General features: G+C 38.1%; 1 non-coding gene across 1 annotated transcript; it reads left to right on the forward strand.

Annotated features, from left to right (window-relative positions):
• The first annotated feature begins 24293 nt into the window (after positions 1 to 24293).
• Positions 24294 to 24367, forward strand: TRNAN-GUU. Its single transcript has one exon. It is a non-coding gene; the product is annotated as a tRNA-Asn (tRNA).
• The last annotated feature ends 728 nt before the right edge of the window (positions 24368 to 25095 follow it).

The raw sequence follows: 25095 nt of genomic DNA on the forward strand, positions 1-25095 counted from the left end.
GATGTCAAATATCTCCTGGTTTCAGACTCTCTCACACATTGAGTTTTATGACCAAATCCCATTTCTAAATTCAGCAGATTTCAGCCAATAATTAAATTTTCATGCCTAAATTATAACTAGCCACTTCCTCTTATCCCTTGCCAAAGAAGATTTGTAATGGGAAAATTGACAAGTCAGGACACTTACAAATTTATATCTGAAAGCTCCATTGTGTCAGCTTCTTCAGAGCAGACTTAATGTGATTGCCTTGTCAGCTGCATCAATAATAGAGGGCAAAGATCAATCTGTAATGAAGGCAGATGAGATAACTTTTCCTAAGTGTAGAACTGATTCTTCCCTAGTAGCTAGGAGCTGCAATTACAGTGGTCATGCTGGGTATTGCTCTTCAAATGCCCTGTAGACTTGCAGTTTGAAATAGTCAATGACAAATAAAATTCAACTACTATAGAAACACGTTACTTGTGAAGGCTTGCAGAACATCTAGATCATATTTTGTTTTTTAGCATAAAACTTTTGTTTATGAAGTGTAAAATGCACTTCAATATATCTTTCTTCCAATATTTCTAACAGAAGTCTACTAACAGAGGTATATTTTTTAGAACAAAATAAAAGACTGTAGATCTATCATTGAAAGTTACTGGTATCTTCCGTATTTTTTTTTCTGAGAAAATTCCATATTTCTAATGAAAAGTTTTGGTTTTTTTTTTTACTGTGGTCTGCACAGTGACAGCCACTTGGGTGGCTGCTCCATGGCAGAGCTGCAGATTATAGAGGAGATGGCACAGGGGAAGGAGACCTAAAAAGAGTTGGGAAACAAATTTTTTATAGGAGTATTTCCCCCGGAAAAGTTTCCATTCAGGACACCTGAAATACTTCTTTGGAAGGTTGGAAGGTTTAACTTTTCATTTCTGTTCTCTAAAATCCTGTTCAAGTTCTGTCATATAAGCTTGCTTATAGGAGCTATAATATCTTGAAGAAAATAATGTCTTTTCGTGACATGGTAAACCTTTGGGTTTGGCTGGTAAAGACACTTTGCAGTTTTAAATTATACCACCTTTTCTTCTGAAGAATCCCAGAGTTCGATAAGCAATAGTTTGGAAGAACCACTCCATTGTACCTGAAAGCTGAAGCCAATGATTTTTCTTTAGAAGAGGCTACTGAATGAAAAGAGAGGACTCAGGGCAACTGCCTGCTCCTCCCAACAAGATAGATGAGTGATCACATTAATATGAACCAGCTTGTGACTTAATAACAGATGCAGCTTTTTATTTTTTTTTCCCTTAGTCTCCTAGAATATGTCCTCATCCAATACTTTCTCCAAAAATTCTTGGTAGAGTTTTGCTTCTCATTGCTGATTATCCTATTTTGGATTTATCTTTTGCACCACAATGGTGCAGGCAGAGTACTCTGGGATTTAGATGAGCTGTCAAATAATATCAATGAACATTAAAAGGAAATTGCTGAGACACCATGGGGCACAAGCTGGAGGTGATCCCCATAAACAAGTCAGAAAATGTTTTCAAAAAAGTAATGCATTTGGTTAACTGAGGTTCAGTTGATGGAAGTCTGAGTGATTTTAGAGAGAAACAACCATATCCATCAACTTGTTTTGAATGAGTGATTTATCTGTTTGGATTTGGAATCACAGCCTTTTGCATTTGAGCAACTTGCTTCTTATGATGAAAACTGATTTAAAAAGGCAACCTTCAAAAAAACCATGGTATTAAAATGGTACGTGTTCAGTGCCTTCATCTCTCTGTGAGCTTTTAATCCAGCATGTCTGAGCAGTGCTCCCACCACTACCACATTGCGTGCCTTTATTTTAAGGCGCTGCTCTGAGCTCCCCACTGACTGCATGAAGCTCACACCTCAGCAGTCAGTCCCTTACAGCAACACCAGGTAATGTCTTTTAGTTTGACTTCTGGGAGACATCCTTGCCTGGTGATGTCACATTTAGGGGGAGCATCTCTGGTTCAGAAGTGATCTGCAATTGAGCACTGCTGGGAGAAAGTGGTTTCTAGATGAAATTAATCTCTTATTGAACGTGGGGAATATTCAAAACTATTATTGCTTAAATGGATTATTGCAGCATGATGCTGAACTTCAGTGGGGGGAAAGGCAGTAATGAGAACTATCTTAGCTTTCCCTGTGCCTGCCTTTGAGAGGGAGCAGCTATCTAGGGCACCTTGGAAAGCAATAAAAGCAAATTAGTTGATGAAATTGTTCTCTGCTGTGTGCAATACAATTTTTTCTTCAGTAGTGAGTCTATATACGGGAGGAACAAATGCCTGAAAATAATGTCAGTCCCTCTCATATCAGCATAGGAGAGGTTTTTCCAGGTGATGTTTTTAAGACTGTCTTCTGGAAGAGATCTTCATCTGGTGGGTTGCAGCATGCACTGATGAGTGCAACAGGGCTAGCTGAGGGCTGAACTTTTGTTCTACAGAAATTGCCAAGACCTAGGGCTAGAGCCTTTGCAGCAGCAGAGATCAATTAGAGGCAATGATCTCTTCTAAACCCTCTTTAAAATCAGTAGTCTGGAGGAGGACAAGAGGTTAATTGCTGCAAACAAGTAATAACAGAGTAATAAATGCTGACAGTGAGTAAGTGTGTACTTCCCCACCCATGCTTAACTTAGTGTAGTCCCTGCAGACAATGTCACATGTACAGCATCTGTCCTACAAAGCCCTCCACTGGCATGGTTAAAATGCTTGATTGTAACTTGGAGGCAGGTGATGATGGGTAAGGAAGATGGGAGGAGCTCAGTTCTTCACTGAAAGAAGGGATTATGTAGAAAGAAAGGCCCTGGTTTTGTGGACAGCCAACCTGAGACCAGTTGAGTGTTGTTATAAAGCTGGTTGATCTCACCTAGAATTGGATTTAGAAGGCTATCAATGTCAAATGTGGTGTGTAACATCTAGTGAATTAGAGATTAAGACTGTTCTGATGCACATATTTCTTCCAGCGCATAAGAAATCAAAGTAAAGTTGGCTGTTTTTTCTTGTTATTGTTCTACAATATAACTGTAAAGACATATTTCCATTACAAGTGTAGCTTTCTTCTGGGCTGGAAGGGAAATAAAGGATACGACTTGCAGAACTTTCCATTTTTTCTTGAGGATGCATAGAAAATTGAGCTACGCTGAAATGTGATGTAGTGTTTTGTTTTACAATTTTTTACGTTGGTATGCTTGGATACTACAGGTGAAGATCATCAGCTTTCATTAAATTGGACTTCTTCAAATTTTTACTCCTGAGAAACTACTTTTCATTAAAAAATACGGAATTGTCTCTGAAAAAAAACGCAGAAGATATCAGTAACCCTCATTTATAGATCTAAAAGCTTTTTTCTTCAAAGAAAATATGCCTGTGTTAGTAGACTTCTGTTAGAATTTTAAGTATGAAGGAAAGGAAACAGGCTACAGTGAATTTCAGAAAATTTGTTTTTGGTCATGTACCAAATACAGTCCTCAGAAGTCATTATTGCACAGCAAGGTCCTCTCACTTTACAAATTTTCAATATGAGAATCAGTTCAGAAATGTGAAATGAAACCTTTTCATTTTTTCCTCCCATATTGTCAGTAGGGTGAGACTGAAACATTTGTATGAGAGCCTCCTTTGAGGCAAAGAAAGTCAATATGAAGACTTCCCAGTCTTCAATGCACTGAAAGAGTTGAAGAGGCAGCACAAAAAGTAAAAGTTTTCTTCCAGGCATGTTGGGCAGTAATGGCCATGCAATACTTAAGAATTTGATTATGTTTCTCACAAAACTCTGTTTTTAAGGAGTTTTCTGTAGTGGCTTTCAGAAGTCTGATCTGTGCACTGCCCTTATACTGAGAACGCTTTTTGTGGGTGTACTTGCAGTTAATTTCCTGATACTATGGATTAAGAACAAACAACACTTCTTACTGCTAAACCGTCTTTAATTACATGGAATGCTTTTCACAGCCATGCATAATTTAGAAAAAAACTGCTTCATTTTGGGAACTGGCATTTTACAGAAGCAAGCTTTCAGAGTGGATGGCAATTTAATACAAAGTATATAAGTATTTAAAATAAAGTATAGGAATTGGAATTCTGGCACCTCAGCTATTTCTCTTATGCATCTCTTCAGAAAAATTCTTGTCTGTTGATGCCCAACTCCAGACACTTCATAGTTTCCATGTTTCTTGCTCCATACAGAACAGCGAATTATGTCCATTTATTTCATGTTATTTATTTTGTGCTTTGGTAGGAAATGATTAAAAGAAATTTTGCCACAGCCTTGTGAAGAAGCATAGAAATTGGATTATAACACAGAGGGATTTTTAGACGTGTTTGGCACGTGTAGGAGACTGCTTTTTCAGAAATAATTCTTATGAACAAAAACGTCTGAAATTCTGGTCAGTGAAGTTCTTAAAGCCTAGGACGAGAGATACGGGAGTTTGTAGTGAGAAATGACCCTGAGAGCTGTGTTCTGAACGGATTCTGAACTGATACCAAAATTAGACCTCTCCATTTTTGTGACAATCAAAAGACTATATGTATATACAAATATATATACATATAAAAATTCAGATGAAGGAAGGGAAAATGTGTTACATCTGTGGCTCAAAGGGAGAATGAGCGTACGATGGAGTCATGGCCTGTTGAGCTTAACTTCTCCAGGTGACAGAGCACAGAACAACGAAATGTAATCACTGAGGAGTTGTGAGAGTCCTGATTTTCTCGTTCCTCTGTGGAGTTTTTGGATGAATATAACACTACTGTCCTTTCTGGAAGAATGCCTTGTTTCTAAAAGCACTGTAGGAAGGCTTTTGTGCTGATCAAATTGTTCACAAGGAAAGCCACCTCCTTTGATATTAAGAAAAGTTATGATTGTGCACCTTTTGAATATCTTCAAATGATTTTCTTCAGCAAATAAAAGCTACTTTTAATTTTTAATACATTACAAAAGAATACAAGGAGAGTAACTGAGAGTTGTACCTGTTGATGCTAATCAAGTTTTATTGCCTTTGTGATTTCAATGCATTTAATGATCTAAAAACCAACACTGAAATTATTCTTGGGTGGCCAGATGGCCAGCTAGTGTGTGGCTGTGCTCTCTCCTACAGATCTTGTGTAGTTCTGTTTCTGTCTTGGTTGTGTTTGCTTCTGTTGCATAGAAGCCAAAGTTGTATGTAGAAAAACAAAGCAAACAAAGCTTTTTAATTTCTTACTCTATGAGGCCAGTAGCTCCCTCTTCCAGCAACTGCAGACTATGCCTCATCGGGTGTTTCATCATCTCTGCCTATTGCTTTCATTTGCTATCATCTGAAGAGAAAAAAAAAAAAGATTGCATGTCTCTCTGTATAATAGATATAAAAATACAATTATCATGAAATATTCTATTTATTAGCAATGAGTTTTTTAGTGTTGGCTTCCTATGCAGGGCTGCAGAATCTAGCTCTGGTCATGAGAGGTTTGCCCAGTGTGAAAAGTAAAGGAAAAGCTCTGTGAACTTGTGGTTTTACAGTCTTTTCCTTACAGCACAAGTTTACAAATGCTACCATCAGGAAAGCAGCTCCAGCTTCAGCTAAACCAATTAGGCCAGTAAAGCAGGCCAGTTTGTAACAGGCAGTCCCGAGTAAACTGGAATTAGGATTAAAAAAGGATATCCCAAAGAGGATTAGACCTAAGTGAATATGGCTTTCACATTCTTAGGGTGGCTTAGGGTGTTACAGTGTAACAGTGTCGTTTAAGTCCGAATTGCCAGGTTTCATTTTGTGGTGCAAAGTAATGTAAGTCCCAAGGAGAAAACTGGGCAAAACGAGGTTCTTCTGGAGCAGGAGGGATTGTCTTATTTCATGTCTCTTCCCATTCTAGCCAGTGGACCAATACCTTGGTATGCTATTTTTAGGGACTTTCCCTCCTTATTAGTGCAGTGATGCAGCGAAATAATTACACCATATTCTTTATTTTATTTCCCATTCTGTCAGCAACAAAAGATGCTGCAGAGCAGATTGTAAAATATGCCTTGAGGGGTCACTTCTTTAGCTTTGCCCTGCAGGGTGTGGAGCAAAGTTACAGAGGAGGGCAAGGAGAAGGAAATAAATGTGCTCATCAATGGCTTAGATCTGCTGTGTTCTATATCAAATGTAGTTTTAATATACGAGAGCAATCTGTCCTCTTTTGCAAACGCTCTGCAAAGTGTAGGGCTTTTAAAAATGTGAATATATGTCTAAAGGAAAGACCTGAAGTGGCAGTAAAGCTTGATGGCAATGTCTGAGATGATCACAGTAATGGCTCAATTTTTACCTCTGGTCACCACTCCAAATCCAATCCAGGTCATTAGTGATGCAAAGTCACTGCCATCTTGTCAGTGTCATCAACTGACACTCAAAATGTTAAGTATCCTGTTCTACAATCAATACATGAAAAATCTTTGCTTCAATTTTCTCTATGATGAGTGAATAGCTCATTGTATCATTCCTCACTCATAACCTCTAATTTTATCACCTCTCATGAAAATCATCACCTCTCAAGGATATGTCAATATCTCATGGCTAACCAGTCTTCATCATTTGAAAGCTCATGGTCTGTAAGATGAGCCAAATAATTTATTTGTCTTGAGTCCTATACAAATATTACTTCTTGTTGTTGTCTTATGTTAACAGGAAATGCATTTTCCCTTACTTCAGTGTAATCCCATAATTTCTTAATGGGATTATTCTCTCAACCCTTAGCTTTCCAGTTTCTTTCCCTCTTGGCACCATTTCTCCAAAGACTTGTGGTTAGAGCGATTGCCTTTACAGAACTCGAGCTTTTGCCATCCGAAGTGCAAGCCAGGCTGAAAATGGAGAGCTTATAAAAACATTGTTCCAAATTCAGGTTGTGAACTGGATGTCAGCTGTTGGAACTAAAGGGCATTTGAGGTGAGTACTTCCATTGTCATATAGAACAAAGCCATTTTTAAAGTAGAGGGCAAGACCTCTGTGCAAAGTAGTGCTTGGGAAATCGTTTATGAGTTCAGTAGTGCATACAAAACAAGGTTAATATCTGTGCACTTTGATAACTAGGCCTCTAGGTAACAATTCCCATGCATGCATGATGTACAGCTTCTGTAGGACTTGCACAGATATAAAATAATGAGAGCTCAAATGCCCTTTTGTGTGTGCATATGCTACAAAGAGAAAAGATGATGGGTAGATGGGTCCATACAACTGCTCTTATTCAGAATACTGTAGTAAAAAGGAAGTCTACCTGGCCCAGAGTAATTGAAATAACTTTCCAGTCTTAATAACTATTGGATGGATGCCTTCAAGTACAGAAAAAATAGTAAAACCTGAAAGTGACAGATTTTCTGCCTGACAGTGACAATCAGTACAGCAGGAGGGAGTCTGTCAGAGGTACAGTTCTTGTCTGGACACATTTCCATTGAAGCTTCTTTAGTAAAAAGGAAATAAAAACATCTGTTACAATTTGCTGATATTTTCATGGTTGCCTTAGTTTCTCCTTCCAGGTTGTTCAGAAATGTTAAAAAACTGCCAGATGAGCTTTTCTGCAGAATGAATGACTTCCTTTTTGTCTCCTGTGCTATCAGGCCTGTGCTGATCTAAGCATGAGCCATGTGTTCCTTTTACCCCAGGCTCCCCTTCGCCCAGACCAGCAACCCTTAGATCAGCTCAGTGCAATGAAAATAGTGTTGGGCCGGGGGAGCCATCCTTTCTGCAATGTGAAAGAGCCTTTTTTAAATAGTGTTGCTGCCACCAGCCTATCCAAACCAACTTTGCAGCTTCCTTCAGAGAAACAAATACAAGAAGGTTGAGATTATCTTGAAAAATGCTGGCAGTGGGTGGGGGATAAATGTTGAGTGCCACATGCAAATATCCCAGAGGTTCTTCTATTATTTAATGTTTGCAAATGAACGGCTTGGATTGTTATTTTTTGTTGTTGTTGTTTTAGCATGTATACTTTCTTCTGATTCTTTTGTATTTTATATATAAATGAATGGATATAATGGCAGCAGCTGAGGCAATTTCCAAGAAAAAGCAAGAGGAAGATGATTTACTCTGAGCTGTAATGAGGGATAGACTGCTGCTTTCATAAATTCAGAGTAAGTACTGTTGTAGCTACCCTAATCAACGTCCTCCAGGGCAGCCTGCACTGGGAGCTGCCCTGTAAAATGGCAGAGTGCAGCCAGGAGGAAAAATCACTGCTGCTCACTGAGCGGCTGCTACAGGATCATGTGCTTCAGACCTGAGGTCCCGCTACCAGTGGCAGAAGTCTTGCCATCTATGCAGCTTCACTGGGCTGATAATCATTCCTGTGCAGTGCTTCTGATTGGGTCCCAGGCAGTACATGTGCAGCACTGTGCAAAATACTGGTTGAGAAATATGAGAGCAGGGTTGCAGGAGGAGAGCAGGAGTGCTAAGGCAGAGCTATGAGAAAGTCTACTTGAACCTGGAATTTCCGTTGTCAAGTAAGTTGAGTGTCTTAGAAGCATCAAAGTAAAGACTGCTGAAGATGTTTGATTCTGTATTGTGGATCAGAGGAAATGTGACAGTTTGTCTTGGTAATGCTCACCAGAATGTTTTTTGTGATATTGAGAGCTGTTTGCCTGAAGGCATGAATTTCAGATGAGCTGTATTCGAATAATATTGAGATGTGGGGCTGAATCTCAGGGAAAAAAAAAAAAAAAAAAGGGAGAAGAAAAGGCAGAGAAATTTTGTAATGTAGATAAATAGAACAAAATGGGATCTACATGAGAAGTTTTATTAAATTTGGAATTGGCTGTTGGACCAGAAAGATAGAGCTAAGTAAAAGCATGAAGTTAACTAAGGGAAAAATGAGTTTGAAGCAGGAACAGAACTCATATTCATCTTTGCCAGAGCAGCAGGAGGCTGACTGTGACCTTGAGCTGCTGGATGTGCCATTTGCATGCACGCCCCGCATTGGCCTGGGAGAAACTTGTGCAAATGCAGAGATTGCCTTTATGTAAGAGCACCTAACCCAGAACTGCCATGGATCATGTGCTGCCATTTACACTGTTATTCATTCTGCTGAGAAACTGGGCAAGTGAGCTGCCATGGATCCCAGACTCCTGAGGCTGATGTTTCTAATATCTTGAGCTGTGGTCTCTCCATGCGTAGCAGAGGGCAAGTGGACACATTATTGGGATGTTACCCCCTTTGGGCTGACTTGGGGAGGGTCTTTCTTCAGCTCAGACCAACCCAGCTGAGGAAAGTGGCACTGCTGATCTGTGCAGAGTCATAAAATAATTGGGGGTGGAGGAAACTTCTGGAGGTCATACAGCACAGCCTGCTGCTCCATGCTACGTGCTCTTCATTGCTGATGGTCAGGCAGTTATCCTTCACTGCTAAGTGCTAAGGGAGATAAACAATGCGGTAAATGTGTGCAGAGCAGTCTAATGACACTTTAAGGGAAGAAAAAAAAACACAAACAAACGTAAACCTCTTGTTTAGGCACACTTTCCACCAATAAGATATTCTGTAGCACTTTCTTGCCTGTATACTTCATTCTGATGATTCTCTATGGGCTCATTTTTTCTGCTCCCACAATGTAGTTTTTCCTTCCTGCTCATTTGCAGGCCTGGTATCTTGTCTCTTACTGTTTTTCTTGTACAACATCCTGTTCCTTATGTCCAGACTCTCCCTCTTTTTTTATTTTTTTCCTTCCCCACTCGTTAACTGTAATTATAAGATTTTTTAATGAGTTTTAATTCGGTTTAGCGTGTTTTTTTATGTGACTAACTGCAATCCCTCTGCTGGTCTAATTTCATATGACATACTTAATTGAGTCCCTTTCTTCAAGTACACAGTTTGCAAAAATGTGTGTCAAACCTCGTCCCTAACTATAAATTGTGTTTTATTCCCAGTCTTCTGATTAGATTCTTATTTGCATTATTTTTTTTCTCTACTAAAATCCTGGCACGTACAGTTTAACCACTCCAGCAAATTAATTCCTGCTATACTTAATGCCACATGCAGAAAAGCCTTCATGGGTCTCCAAACTGTTCATTTCAGCCATTCTAAAATTAGTTCCCTCTTATTAATTGGGAAGTCATTGCATTCTTGAGAAGATAGAAAGCTCTCCTGCAAGCCACATTAACTGGACAGATGTTCTGAAATAGGTTAAATATTACCCAGTAAGCGCCGATACAGCTCATCAGTCATGTCACTGCAACAATCACTCTTTCCATAATCTAATACAAGCTAAGAAATGAGAAAGGCAGTCTAGGAAGTGATGAACTGATGTTGTAGACAATAGTTTTCTATTTAGAGTAGATTCATGTCTTAAAATACCTGGAACGATTTCATCATCCATGCTCAGAGGATGACCTCCCTGCCCCTACCTTGTAACTATCAGCATTGCCATGCAAAAGGAGGGGACTTGGTGTGTAAATTATTGCTGTTTTGCAATAGAGCTGTGTAAAGAAAATCATTACCTGTTTACAGATGAAAAAAGAAAAGGAAGAAGCTATCTGGGCAAAATCATCCTGTGGACACTGGGTACATGGCCAAAGAGTAGATTAAATCTTTCTTTCAGGACTTTGGATCTCCCCAACGTAACTGCATCCTGCAAATATTCAGCTCATTAACTTGTCCACCTCTGTCCCTCTCTTCAAATGTTTCTTGTTCACAGCCTTTCAGATGGGACAAGAAGGTCTCAGGACAGATATTTAGATTGTCAAAATGAAGAGACTTATAAAAGCCTAGGAGCAGGAAAGATGCATCTCACAGACAATTGCTAGTGTTTCCTTGTTAAATTCTTCATTATAGTTTATGCCATGTCAGTAGCTACACGGTGATAAAGCAAATGACACACGTATCCTGACAGCCAATTTCAATGACCAGAAGGCAAAAAATGCCAAATTCTCTTTCTTTAACAGCTAGATGAATGATGTTTGATCAAAGAACAGAATCATGGTACTTACCTAGCCCATCATGAATAGCCTCGGGAAATAACTGGAGCTCTCAGTTTTATAGAGATGTTCAAGACCATTTAATCTTTTTCATTCCACTTGAATTCTTAAGCCTTCCAAGACCAATCACAGCATGTGCAGGCAAAATCCCAACCATTTAAAATCATGTACATAGAAATAGAACTCGAGCAATGCATTTTCAGTCTTTAATTCTTGGGTCCCTTTGAAAAGGCAACTTGCTGAGTCAGTAACTGTATTTTCTTAGCCTCTCTGGTAGAGTCTTCTGGTACCCGTATGTGGCCAAAACAAACTGTGACAGCAGGCTTAAAGACAAAGCAGTTAAGTTTAGGACATCCATGGGCATCTCAACATATTTTCACATTTGCTTCCAGAACTAAGTGGCACAAATACTTGACTGGTCTTGGGGATGGGATGGTATTGTCTGGGAAAGTTGGCTTCTAGGACTTTACTTGTACTGTTAATGAAAAATGCCACTTTAAGGATAACTCTAACTTCATCCCAGGGAATCATTTTGTTGTCTTGGGAATTTCACTGTGACAGAGATAATGGGCAAATGTTAGAGGTTTCCATATGAAGAATGCCATGGCAGAGCTCCAATGAGCCCAAGCAGCTAAAAGAAACATTTGAGATTTCAGACTTGCAGCTTTTTAAAAAGCCATTGATTCTGATTACTCTTAAATGACAACAGAAATGCTTGAAAGGTAAATGTTGCAAAAAATGGCTTTGTTTTTATTGATAAAGTTTCTTGTATGCTTTGCAGTTCCTGTTAAGAAGTCAGACTTTTCACTGACAGCAGTGAGATCAGGAGGGTCAGTTTGATGGGAACTACAATTTGCTTCAAACTGATGAACAGTTCTAGCAAAAACTGAAAAAGTCATCTTTGAAAGCAACGTAAGCTCTAAGAAAAAATGCATTATACTATCAAAATATAGCAGTCAGATGCTATATTTGATGCTATAATGGACAATGATGGCATCGTTGCAGGAATTGCTTCCCTTTATTAACAACAGCACTAAGATTATTACACTTCTCTTTTGAAACTAAATGCATATTCATGAAGTTCTACAGAGAAGTTCAAAAGCTGTTTAAGCAGTTTTCATAGCTCAGAATTTCTGTAATCAGATTAATCTTATCAATCATGAGTTGATTTAGAAGTTTCCTATTCTGGGTTAAAAAAAAATGATAATAATCCTGTTTATCTTACAGAAATAATGCTGTTGAATTGGTCTCATTGAACTTTTCTGCAACTGAGTGCAATGGTGTTCACTTCAGTGAGATTTCATTGTCTTCTTTCTTTTATTGCTTCTTTCTCAGCAGCCAAGTCATGAATTCTTTAGCCACTCAAGTCAAGCTCACTTAATGCGAAAAAATCTGTATGTGTTTTGTTTAGAACAAAGCTGAGCGACAAATTAATTAAATCATAGTGTTGAAAATAAGAAGCTTTTGGTAGTGTTAGCATATTTTGATTAGCTGCATGATCAATAAAGAGAAAAATAAAAGAAAAAAATCTGTTGAGGTTAATTTTTTCTACGAACAGTTCAATTTTCATGAAAGTTGCAAGCAAACAAAACTTTTGAACCACTTCAGTCTACTTTAAATCAGAAACTACAGTCTCCACTGGGATTTCTGTATTTTACTGTTCTGTCAAAAATTAGGTGAGAAGAATTGCAATAGAATGAGAGACCTGAATTAACAAAAACTTGTGTGTCTTATGTGTTACAGAAATAAATTTCCCTGGCTCTAAACAAGCATTTTAGAACCCCCAGCAGGATTTTGATGTTAGCTTATGGAAAAGTAAATGTTTGCTCAGCTCCATCTTCAAACACTTTCAGCATTTTGACCGCTATGTGTGGCACTCCTCTGATATCTTTCCATGTTACTTTTAACTACTCTGCTTCCGTGGCACACTGAAACAAATTGTACAGGTATGTGTGATTCTTTTTAGCCATTTTTTTCTGCTATCCCATCTGAGAGCTGTGGGATTCCTAACAGGTGTAAAAGGATTTGGGACTAGAAGAGACCAATTTGCACATCAAGTTATGGTGTGCTCTGTAGTTGCAGCAACTGGGTAATATATGCTTGGACCATTAAAGGTCTGCAGTATAACCACTATTTACAGTTCAAGATCACACAGGTCAGGAAATGTTCTCAAAAGCTCTGCTGCAACTGTGGTACAAAAGGCCAACAACCACAGGAGAAGATCAGGGGAGATGAAGGAGCTCGTCCTCACACTGTGCCATTGTATTGGCAGGGAATATTCAGGTGTCCAAATGATCTGAGAAAGGTCACAGAGGGTAGAGAAATACTTATATGATATTTTCATTCCGTGCATTACAGCAGGATTTGGGATGTCACTTCTTAGAGGAAATCACATTAGGACGTAGAGTTCTTTATTGAAAATCAGAACACTTGGATCATGCATGTAGCTAATTGATGTGCCCAGAATATTTTCCACTATTCCTGTTTTACTTGCCTGCACTTAAACCAATTTTATGTGCCCACCACACCGACATCTCCCAGTGTGTAATGCGAATATTAATTCAGCAGGGTGAGACTGATAGCTTTTATAATGACAAAATTATTAATGCAAGTATTATAGAAATGAATATAGTTACTGTATTTCTTTGGAACAGAATTATTTTAGCATTAACCCTATGATGACGAGGCAGAGTAGATCACAATATCTGTGATATAATTTTGAATTTCAATTTAAAATCTGATTCATTACAGGTGAACTACCATTCCTTAAGGGTTAGCTGCCATGATTTCCTTATTCAAATCACTCTGTGCCTCCCTGATTAGTTGTTTGACCTCCTCTGTACTTACAATTGAAACCAGAATCTAAATTTAAGAAAAAAGCTTTCTGTAATCCATTTGGAAATCCATGGCTTCTTGGGTCTGCCCATTATGCAGTGCACTACATACTCTGCACAAACATTACATACAGTTGTGAGAAAGATGAGGAGCTGTGTTCTCCAGAACTGCTTGGTTACCTTGCAGGCGAATGGGGTTACTTACAGCATAAGCCACTGCTCAGTGGTTACAGCCTGGCCCTCAGATGGTAAGTCAATCCCTGCTGATTTCCTTCAACTGAGCATCACAAAAAGCTGAGAAGGAAGTGAGACAGGAGGGCATATAAGAACATTGCTCAGTGCATGGGTTTCATTTATTTATTTCTTTATTTATTTGAAAACAGATAACTGTGTTTATGCCTCACACTCCCCCACGCACATGGGGTGTGGCTATATGATAAGTCCTGTTCAGAGCACAGCTCCATCTGGGGGCCAGGGAGAAAGATATGGCTACAGCAGAAGTAAATTGATTGAATGCCATTTGGACAACACATCTTGTATATTCTTCAGTCAAAAGCCTAAATTAGGTAAGGTTATTTGTTTGCTATTTGTGTCCTAAAACATGCTTGCAAGCTTTTATTTTTAATTGAATTCATTATTATATTGCAAGATAGACAGTTTTAAAATAAGGTGCTTATTAAATCTGGTAAACGTTACATTGTTGGGAGAAATAGTTGTGTAAGCAAGACGTGTTTAGCAGCACTTTTAGAGATATGGATAGGATTTTCTGTTAGAGAGTTGGTGTGACTTAAACACAGAGTGGTGGATGCAGAGAAAACTGCCACCAGGAGCCTTTCCACTGCACCTTTCTTCTTGATTTTTCTTGATACGAAGCAGGAAACTTTCAACTGAAATTTCCATGTCTGAGTGTCTAAATCTAGGTGTTAGAATATCCTGATTTCTCAAGGAGAATGCCATTGTGTAAGATTGCCTTTGTCCTGATAGACTGGATCATGAGGAGGATTTCAGGTAAGAAAATGTGATGTAATGATATTTGACAAGGGACCATCTTTCACAGGCTCACAAGAAAATCAACTGAATTCTAAACTGGGAAATTGCTATCCATATTTTATTAGCTGAAGTAATGATGGAAGAGAGAGATTTAGATGGTATTGCCTAAATCCCATGGAAATTTATCCACTGGTTAACAATGTTCAGTAGAAGGTACCTCTAGTAAGTATGTAAATCAAAAGAGAGCTAGGAGAGAAAAGCTGCATATCTTACATAATAAGATTGCTGAATGGGAGTTACAGATGTTTTAGCGTAAGTATGAAATTATTGGAATAAGTGAGACATGGCTGAATGAGAAAAATGATTGGGGATTTAAAACATCAAGAAATTACTGGAAAGATGTACAAAATGAACAAAGAGACATGGGAGTGCTATTGGTAAGGGCTTATGGAGGCTTGCATAGAAATTATATATCTATTCAATATACACACACATGTATATATATATTTAGGTGATATAGCAGAGACTCTGCATTGAGATTAATGTTAATGGAAGCAGACAGATAGTTTTGGCCTTTTTCTCATTATTCTCCAGCAAATGAAAGTCAGGTAAAGGTTTTATAAATATGATTAAAAGGTTAATGCATTAAATACAAATTGATACAGTGCATGCTTATGAAGAACAGAGTTCTTACACAGTTGTGTCCCTGGAATTGTCAATTCAGTGGGAATAGCTGCAGAATCAAATACCACAGAGGAAGTGAAATCGATAAAAAGATGCCCCAATTTCTCCAATGCAAATTTGGTACTATCCTTATCTGCTTGCTTATGAAAGTGTCAATACACTGTATTAAAACAGTTAGCTCCAAACCTGTAGCAAGCCATTGCCTGGCTTAGAGTAGGAAAAAGGCATCCAAATCATGAAAGTTCCTAAGTTTCTGGCCATTCTTGCTAATATTCGTGGACATGTTTCTCCCAGCAAGGAGCCAGTCATGAGTTCTTGCTTCAAATCTCCTAGTTTTCAAGTCTGGCATAATAATGTTAATGCCAATAATAGTAGCCTGTCTTCATGTTATTTAGTCTGTCACTTTACCACTTGCTAGAGAAGTCATCCATTTAATTCACCTCCGTGAGAAACTTAATTGGCTTCTGTTTTGTAGACCATTTTCTTCATATTTTTAAAATTATTATTTATGTTAGGGTACACTTTCATTAGGTTCAGTTGTTAGAAACAGGATTATAATGTATGTGCATGTTAGTGCATATATACATGTGTATGTATATACATACACAACCACATCACTGGTCTGTTATGGGTATGTATAAACCCAAATGTTTCAGTATAAACTCTTTGGAAGTGGTAATTTAAGCCATAAAGAGGTCTGGCCCAGTTGTAATCATTCAAAAAACAAGCTCAGTTTGCAATGAAAGGTGTATCTGTAGGTTTCTACTGTAGGAGGGGTAACAGCTTGGTGATGCTTGCATCCCAGTGCATAAAGTTCTAAACAAATTCAGATGTTTTTTCCAGCTGATCTCTGTAATTATAAGTGGTGGTATGACGGAGGGGGGTGAAGGGACAAAAACTCTTTCAGTAATGGATCAGCAGCTAAAATAAATGTCCTTCCCTATGAGTAGTAGTCAGTGAAGGAGATTAAGGTTGGTAAATTACAGGAAGATCTTGGTAAAACCTTCTTACTCTCTCAGCTTTCTATCTTTTCCAGGGACACTAATGGTCCATTTGGATCACAGCATTACAAACAAGCTTTCTAACAGTTAAATACTGCATTCTCAGGCAGTGAAGTTGCAGCCCACACGTTTTTATGGTTGAGTTTGGGTTTTAAATACGTGTAGGCGTGTATGCATGTTTGCATACTGGACCAAAAAAGTAATTGCTAGCAGAATCTTTCCTTGAATCACTGTGTTTTTTCTTCCTGTTTTTACAATATGACATGCATTCCGTACATATGATTTAAGAGAAAACTTAAGGGTAGACAACCATCTCCTTGCCATTTGTATCAGAATTATGATGAAACTGACAGCAGTACTAAAAATTTCCAATTTTTGTTCTCAGAGCATACAATAACCAATTTGCAAAATATAAACTGTCCCTTCATAGGGCTTATTGGGCATACAGGCACAGCTTCCTGCCCAGCCACCTTACAGCCTGGTGCAAAGAGGTGGTCATGATGCAGAACCCCTTACTGCACACTGCTTGTGTTTTCCTGTCTCAGATTGGTTTTCCAAAATCATAACTGTTCCCCAACTCATGAATAAATGTTTCCAGTTGGCACGATGATAACATTAAGCTTCCTAGAGTGTCAGTTGTCCAATATTAGTGTATTTTCATGTGCTTAAAGTTCTCGTTTGTGCTTCCAAATGTTATTTAATAAGAGACAATAAAAACAACAGCAGATTTGTTGAATTGATTCGGTTCCCATGTGTGCAAAAAAGCTGTTAAATACAGCCATTGTCAGCTAGCAGGTATAAAACTACTATTTTGTTCAACTAAGTAATATTACAAAAATTTGGACTTATTCTATGGGATATTGAAAAGGTAAAATTGCAAGGCAGGCATGCCGACTAGCTTGTGGAGTATTCCAGAGGATTTCAGCTTTGGGAGTTTTCTTTTGAGAAAGTCACTTTACAGTTCCAGATTCCCAGCTGATACAAAGCAGTGTGAAGTGATAGATATTTGAACGAATTGCAGCTGCACCCCTAGGTAATTTATACAGCATATGGCAAAGCTGTAGTATGTACAGGCTGCCATTAATTGCTGGTAAGCTCTATCAACTTTGTTTGTCTTGAAATGAAGTCTGTCACTTTATTTCTCATTTTTCTTTTCATCCCACTTTGATTTTTCCTGCTTGTGCATCAGCTCTTTCCCCGTTTGCTCTCCTTTGCATCTTGGTTTGCTTTTAAACAGTTTCCCCTGTGCAGACATCTCTTGCACTTTCTGATTTTAATCTCTTATTTCTCCTGTTCTGCCAGTTCAACCGTTGCACTCTTGTACAAGTTTGATAGCAGTTGTTTTAACAAAATCGGTTGGTAACTTCATGTTCCTGAACCTGCTTTTTTTCCAGACATGAAACATCTTTCCCTTTCTCTTTTTCTGTTTTGTCTTTGTTATAAACTGATTCATATCAAATGATTGCCCAATCCATCTGTCCACTAGACTCTTTTATAATCTCAGAGAGATTTGCCACCAGGTTAGCTCCATGTTCCAGCTGTTTCATTGTCTGGCTTTGACAATTAATCTCTCTAAGCACTTTAACTTCTTTTTTTTATTGCTTTTCTCTGTGGCTCGTTATTTTTTCTAACATGCATCAAATTGTTGCATTTTTTTCATTTTTTTCAGAATAAAAACCTGGCAGTGGCCTTTCAAGAACTGTAAATATTGACGTTCTCTCGTTTCCTTCCCTTACCCGTTGACTTATATGATAGCTCATACCAAAGTCTGTGTGCAAATACTCGTTCTGGAATTAAAGAATTTTTAAAGTTGGTGACAAAGGAACTTGCAAGGTAATGGCAAGTCTGAGAAAGTGGTGAACTTTTCAGTAGAACTTGAGCTTCTTTCAGTGTTCCAATCATCTCTGTCTGCCGGATGGGATAATTTTGTCAATTAATATGAGAAGTCACATAAGCTGTTTTCTGGAAGAACAGAAAACAGTGTAGGCTAGCGTGATATGGAGAGGTTAGGATAAGATGGCTCAAAGAGTATTTAAAATCTTGTGAGGTGACTTCATAGCCCTCTTTCTGTGCTGGGATTCCATCAACATTTTGGGTGATCACAAGTCAAACTGGCCAGTGCAGGGATTTCTGAAACGATGTGTTTTGTTCAGAGTGGAAAATTATTCAATTGAAAAGAAATGGGATTTTAGGTCTGTCTTTCTGGCAAGCTAGCTTGTATTTCTTCTGAGGTCTTTTTAACAGGCACTTAAGGAAAAAGCCGAATTGTGAGTGCATAACTATTTACAGAAGCATTCCCTGGACATAATAAAAATTAAAAAAAATAAAAACTCATGGTCAGAGAGCAGGGAAAATATTGAGCGTATGGCAGATTGAATGGGCAGCAATTCAGACATGAGGTCCATGCCTGCAGCCTGTATTTGGAAACGTGAAATGTAATTCAAGCACTTTGAAAATCTTCTCACTTCCTTACACCATTGGTGTTGGAGAGAGATGACCTCAAAATCCATCTTTGGCTTGCAAGTAGCCCCGTGCTCTCTGTATGGCTGACTAAAGCTTGTCATGTTTTCACAGGATCCCATCAACTAAAGAAAAACCCTAAACTATGTTTTCTGTAGCAATGGTAAGTGCACTGTGTTATTTTTCTGCATTTTCCTATATGGAAATCTTTTACCTGTGCTGTAAAATCAATAATTAGCCCTTCCCAGTTTGATCAGCATGTGTGATTGATCACTAGCATCCAAATATCTTTGGCTTTTACCAGGTGTTACTGTAGCTCAGCCTCAGTTTAGCTAGCTGCAGAATTCTATTGTTTAGGAAATATTTTATAGATTTCCCACTCAGATGTGTATTTTTAATGTGATAGCAAAAACTGGTAACTGTTTCCCTGTTCAGAAAACTGGTGTTATTTCTTGGGACTCTATGTCTAATCTCTAATGCCATTATATCAGGCTTATACCTCTGCATGGATAGCTTTTGTATGTCTGTTTTCATAAAAATAAGAAGAAAGCTGGCTGAAGGGTTACCATGGTGAAACAGGAACGAAATAAAACAGGTCGACAGGGCAAAGTAGCAAATTGATGTGATTTTTGTTTCTTTCTTTATTTACTATATGACCTGAGAGCTTCTTAGGTACTCAGTAAATGAACTGAGATTTAAGTTGGTGAAAAAAAGTTTGAGGTGGGATTATTATTCTAGTTCTGCTGGGAGAACATGAGTGGGATGGCGAGAATTCCCACATGACTTTCAATGGCACTTTGAGTTCAGAGATTTTTAAGACGAGTGTGAAATGACCAAATTTCACACTCAGAGTATAGTGCCCAAATACTTATTAACACAATTTATTGCCTCAGAGTACTGAAAGGATGTAATTAACCAGCTTGATGGCTTCCAACTGGAAAAATGTGGTATTCACGGTAGAAAACAATGTATTACTAATGATAACCAAGAGGCAAGTGCACATGGTTATGTTGATCATTTATCAGTGACAGATTGATGACTATAATAGGCTAATAATATTGTAAGGAATGTAGTTTAATTCTATATACTGTGAGGTTATGTTATTGTTATTTAAAATGCAGAGTAATTTCAGAAGTTGGAAAACCACTCTGAAAACAAGGCAAGTGTATTTCAGCTGTTTTCTCTCATGCAGCTTCCTGACAGCATGATTTTCTGTAGCTTATTAAACTTGGTTTTGGTGAGTCATGTGTGCAACACATGCTGTAAAGAACAGTTTTAATGGCCTTTTTGGCAACACTTGATTTTTCTTTTTTCTCCTTGTACTGTATATGTGAAAATAATTTGATTGACAGTACAATCTTTGGATTGAAAATTCTGGTAGCATTTCTTTTCTATAATACTGAAACTGGAAGGAATATTCATAGGCACGTTTAAAAACCAGAAGCTAAGCTCAAGTTCAACTCTTGCCATCCTTTGGAACTGTAACTCTCCATATGTTTTAGGTAGATTAAAGTAGAATGCCACAGACTGATACCTTTATAATGTGGAATGTTTGGTGGAATGATTTTGTTAAGTCATTGAGTATCTACAGTGTAAGCATCATGGAAACCAAAGCTTACTTCTTTGGGGCACTTCTGAGAAAGCAGTTAGGCTGTGTGGCTTCTTTGACTTTATATTTTGTTGCACGCTTTCACTGGTGCATGCCAAATAAAGTTTTGCAGTTAAAATTATGTATGGAGCAAGCATAGCAAATGTAAAATCCTTAAAAACAAATGATGAAATGTAAGACTTGAGGTGGATAAGGGTGGGATGCTGGACCTCACGAATATTTCAGTTCTTGAGCAGAGCAAATAGTGCTGTGTGGTTTCTTGACTCCCTTGTATTCCAAACTTTCTTCTAGTTCTTCTTCACTATTGAATACTGGCACATATTCATAGGGGCATATTTCAATTTTTCCCCATTAAAGCATTCAGACTTGAAAATAAAAATAAAAAAGCACGGAGTGAGTAGGTGGAAGTCCTTTGTTGCTGAGCCAAGTTGAAAGATGGGCATTCTGTAATTTTCTGACACAGTGGGAGCTCTGCATAGTGGGAAAAATAGCTCTTGAAGCTACATTTCCCTTTATCAGCTTGTGTGCTGTGAGTATGCTTCCTAGTTAAAACTTTTAAGTGACTTTAATTATGGAAACTAAGAAGGACTGCTTCAGAAATTATTCCCATGCAAAGTAAAAGGTCATTAAAAGTTTGGACTATCAAGCTAATTTGTGAACAAGGCTGTGCATGAGGTGCTCTAAGAGTGGTAATTACAGTGCAAGATCTCCTTGTTGCTGCAATGCTTTCTTACCCTTTGGTCCAGCTCCTGGCAGAGCACTTCAAACTCTTCTGCAATATGAGTAACAAGTGGTCATTGCTGAAGTTTATTAACTACAAGCCTGCCATAAAACCCACAGATGTGTGGCTCTGTAATAAAAACACAGCTAGATATGGCAGATCAGATTCCTATTGGACTTGTCTTAAATCTTGATTGAGCTGTAAATGGCTGCAAATTAACACTGATTTGCTTCTGAGCAGAAAGATGTGATGGAAGCATTGTTTTCTAAACAGGACTCTGTTCAATGTTGAAAAAGTGTGCAGTCTTTACTGTATTAAGGAAAGAAATCCATACAGGGACATGAAAACAGATCACGCACTCACTGATGTGAATAAATGTATTTTCAGGTTAGGACAGCTAAACAGGGACAGTGTCTCCACCACCAGCCTGGGGAGCCCATCCCACTGCTTAACACAGAAGTTTTTCCAAATATCCAACTCAAAGTGAATGAGAAGTATTGCAGCTGCAATGCAGTGAGACATTTTCGTGAATAAACTTTTGTGAAACAGCATCCAAAGATTTCAAGCAATGTGAGTGCTTACTTTAAAAGTAAATAAATAGTAAAAACAGGAAACTTTGTCTAGATTCTATCAATATCCATGGAAACTAATAGTAGAACTTCTTGATAATTTAGAAAATAATATTCTAGTTATTGGATAGTGATGATAATTTTAAAATATAATGAAATAGAATTAGTAGAAACCAACTGTATTTTCCAGAGCTGGGTTTCATCTTCTTGGGCACCTTGCCCCATCCCAGAGCAAGAAAGGGGAACGAGGAAGCTCTCCATGCTCCTTCATATTGCTGCTTGAAATTCGGGTTGGTTTGTAGGCAGGCTTTCATCTTTCTTTCAGCATGTACAGGTTTGTAAGTTTATCTCATTTCATGCAGAGTTCAATGTTATCGCTCACGCAGCAGCTTGTAAACTAAGTGTGAGAGCTGATAGTGCTGTAGCTGGCTGCAGCTTCTGCTCATTACAGCACGAGCTGTGACTCTGTACCTGTGTGAGCAGCACTTGTAGGAACCAGAGATGGGGTTTGAAGGTGACATATTTTGACATGAAAGGAACAGAGTGCAGCGAAAGGCTTGGAAATGTATGATAGCGAAAGTCACTGAAGTACTGAACCACATTTGAGAGCTTAATTTTTTCCACAAAAGTGTGTGGCTAAGGGTGATGCTTGTTAGATTAGCTAAAATGTCCTGGTTTTAATTTATTTGTAAGCCTGTCTGTGTACAAGTGATGTATATGCGTCCTGATGATACAGGAGGTGATGTGCTCTGTTGATACCTCCCTCTTTGTATAATGTTTTCCAATATTTTTTGTGGGGGGAAAAAAAAAGAAAAATTTCATCTTCAGCATGGAGCTATTGCCTTACATTAAGATATTATGTTTTGTGTTCTTTTATTTTGTTTGCTTGCTTTGTTTTTGTTTCTTTGTTTTTTTTTTTAATTAAAATGTCTTAGGGAAGTAAAGAGGTAGGTCTCAGAGGTGCCCCATAGATAGATACCTATATTTTCTTAAAGGATTTAGCCACATATATATACATTTTTTTTTTTTTTTTTTTTTTTTTTTTTTTTTTTGTGGTGCTAAATACTGGGATCACCTTTTACCAACGTATTTTGTATGTATATATATTTATATATACGTGTGTATGTATATTGAAATAGTATAATAAATTCCAACTTATAGTACTTAATGTGCTGTTGGAAACAAGGGGATTTCAATGACAGTTTGTGGTTAACATGAGCAAAGACCTTGTGTATAACTGGAGAAAACAAGGTTGAAAAACTTCTTTTTCCATCTTGTAGGAAAATACTTTATTCATTGAATTTAAGATTTCATGGCTTGTTTTCAAGGCATAAACTCTTATGTTCCTCATATGATTCTATGATTCTATGATTCATAATACCACAAGGTATCACTGTGCCTTCTGTGCCTAGACCAAAGACATGGGTGTTCTTCTAAAACCCATGTTCTTGTACAGGAGTTCTTTTGCTCAGGATAAAACACACATTGTTTTCCTGCTGTTTCAATTTGGCTCTATTTTGCCTACATCCTGGTCTGAACCTTATTCAAAGACACACTGAAACTTTCAGAGATCATCTTAAGTTTCAAAATTTTATTTGTTTCCTCAAATCCCTAAGCAAACCAATATTGTTGTTGGATATGGCATCTTTCTTTGTATTTCTTTTAAGTATAGGATGGTAGCCATGTTTTATTATTTATTTAGAGTAATAAAACAAAGCCTTTAGGAGTAATTGAGGACGAATACAAAAGCAATTGCAAAAAAAGCACAACAATATAAATGTAAATCAGCCACATTTTTAGTTTTCAGAGCAGTGTTAGGCCTCCATTAGCTGGTCCATTGTGGTAATCCTTCTCAAACTGTTTAATTTTCTTTTCTCCATCCATGCTTTCATTGATCTACATCTTTACTCTCCACAAAGGTTCTTTAATGATATTCCTGTGAATAAAAGCTAATATCTGAGAGATTTCTGTCTGCATTGCAGAGTAAGCATCGAAACAGGGGTGGAAGAGAAGTTGGTTTTGAGTTATGTTTTTGAGTTTCTTACTTTTAACTGTTTATATGTATATATGTCTGTGTATGTATGTATGTATATACATACGTGTGATGCTCATGCTGTCTAATACAAAATATAACAGCTAGCCAAACTTGATCCTGATGTTTTCTTTACTAGTTGTGGCAAGCTAGTAGCAGATTGCAATTCCTTCAAATCAAGAAAGGAAAAACAAGTTAATTTGGGCTTAAGAAATAAAAAGCACATATATGTGAATTTTTGGTTTCTTTGATGCCCTGCATTCATCACATGAATGGTGTGGTACTGCAGAGTCACTGCACTGAGGTGTCAGAAGGGAGCTGGGATAACAGAGAGATGAAAGCTTTGGGCAGAAAGCCTTTGATCAGTAAACGCAAGGCAAAACCTGACCTCGTCCTGCCTTCCAAACTGAGCAACCAGTTCAAAGAGCCCAGAATATGTCATATGAATAAAATATCCAGTTCAGCATTTGAGTTGATTAACAAAAGCATCCGTCTCTGTGGCGCAATCGGTTAGCGCGTTCGGCTGTTAACTGAAAGGCTGGTGGTTCGAGCCCACCCAGGGACGGTGGTTGTCATCTCTTGATCTTTTAAGGGAGTCTTGCAGCTGCTGGAGAGAATCCAGAGATGCAGCCCACCTAGAGATGATGTCAGGGGTGTCTGGAGCATCGCTGCTCTGAAGAGAGCACAAGACCTTGGGACTGCTCAACCTGAGGAGGCTCAGGGAGGGGACTGATCAGCATCAGTCCCTGGAGCCCAGGAGCTCTCCCTGCCCATCAGGAAGCGATGCTGTAATTGTTGAAAACTTAATTAAATATCTTAGCCAGATATTAGGAGAAAAATCTACCTGGTCAGACGTATCAGTGAAATGGTCATCTAAGGAAAGCTGTGAAAAACTACATGGATCAAACTTCTCTAATCTACTTCAAGGTGAACGAGGGGCAACGTAAGGAGTGAAGAAGTCTATTTCATGAACTGAGTCAAACTTTTTAATACATTTTTCAGTCTCGGTCCCTTTCAGATGAACGTTACTGCTTTGTTAAGTAAATCCCAGCCTCTCTTTTGTGTCTGGAGAAAATTTTAATTAAAGCTGACCAAGGAAAGGAACATTATTCTAGGGTTTCCTGGAAGCAAAACTTCTTTGTTCGTCAAGCTCTGTTCTGTAGCTGCTCTTTGAACAAACCAAAGAAATAGAAGAGGCAACGTTGGCACATCTCTGTGAATTGACCCACAAGGTTGCTTGTAAAGCAGTTAATGGAACGTTCAAGTATGGGCAAGATTTCTCATTCCTGGTGT

This window comes from Centrocercus urophasianus, unplaced genomic scaffold, assembly GCF_019232065.1.
Source record: "Centrocercus urophasianus isolate 14NV4802_14NV808 unplaced genomic scaffold, USGS_Curo_1.0 seq_19, whole genome shotgun sequence".
Lineage (NCBI taxonomy): Eukaryota > Metazoa > Chordata > Aves > Galliformes > Phasianidae > Centrocercus > Centrocercus urophasianus.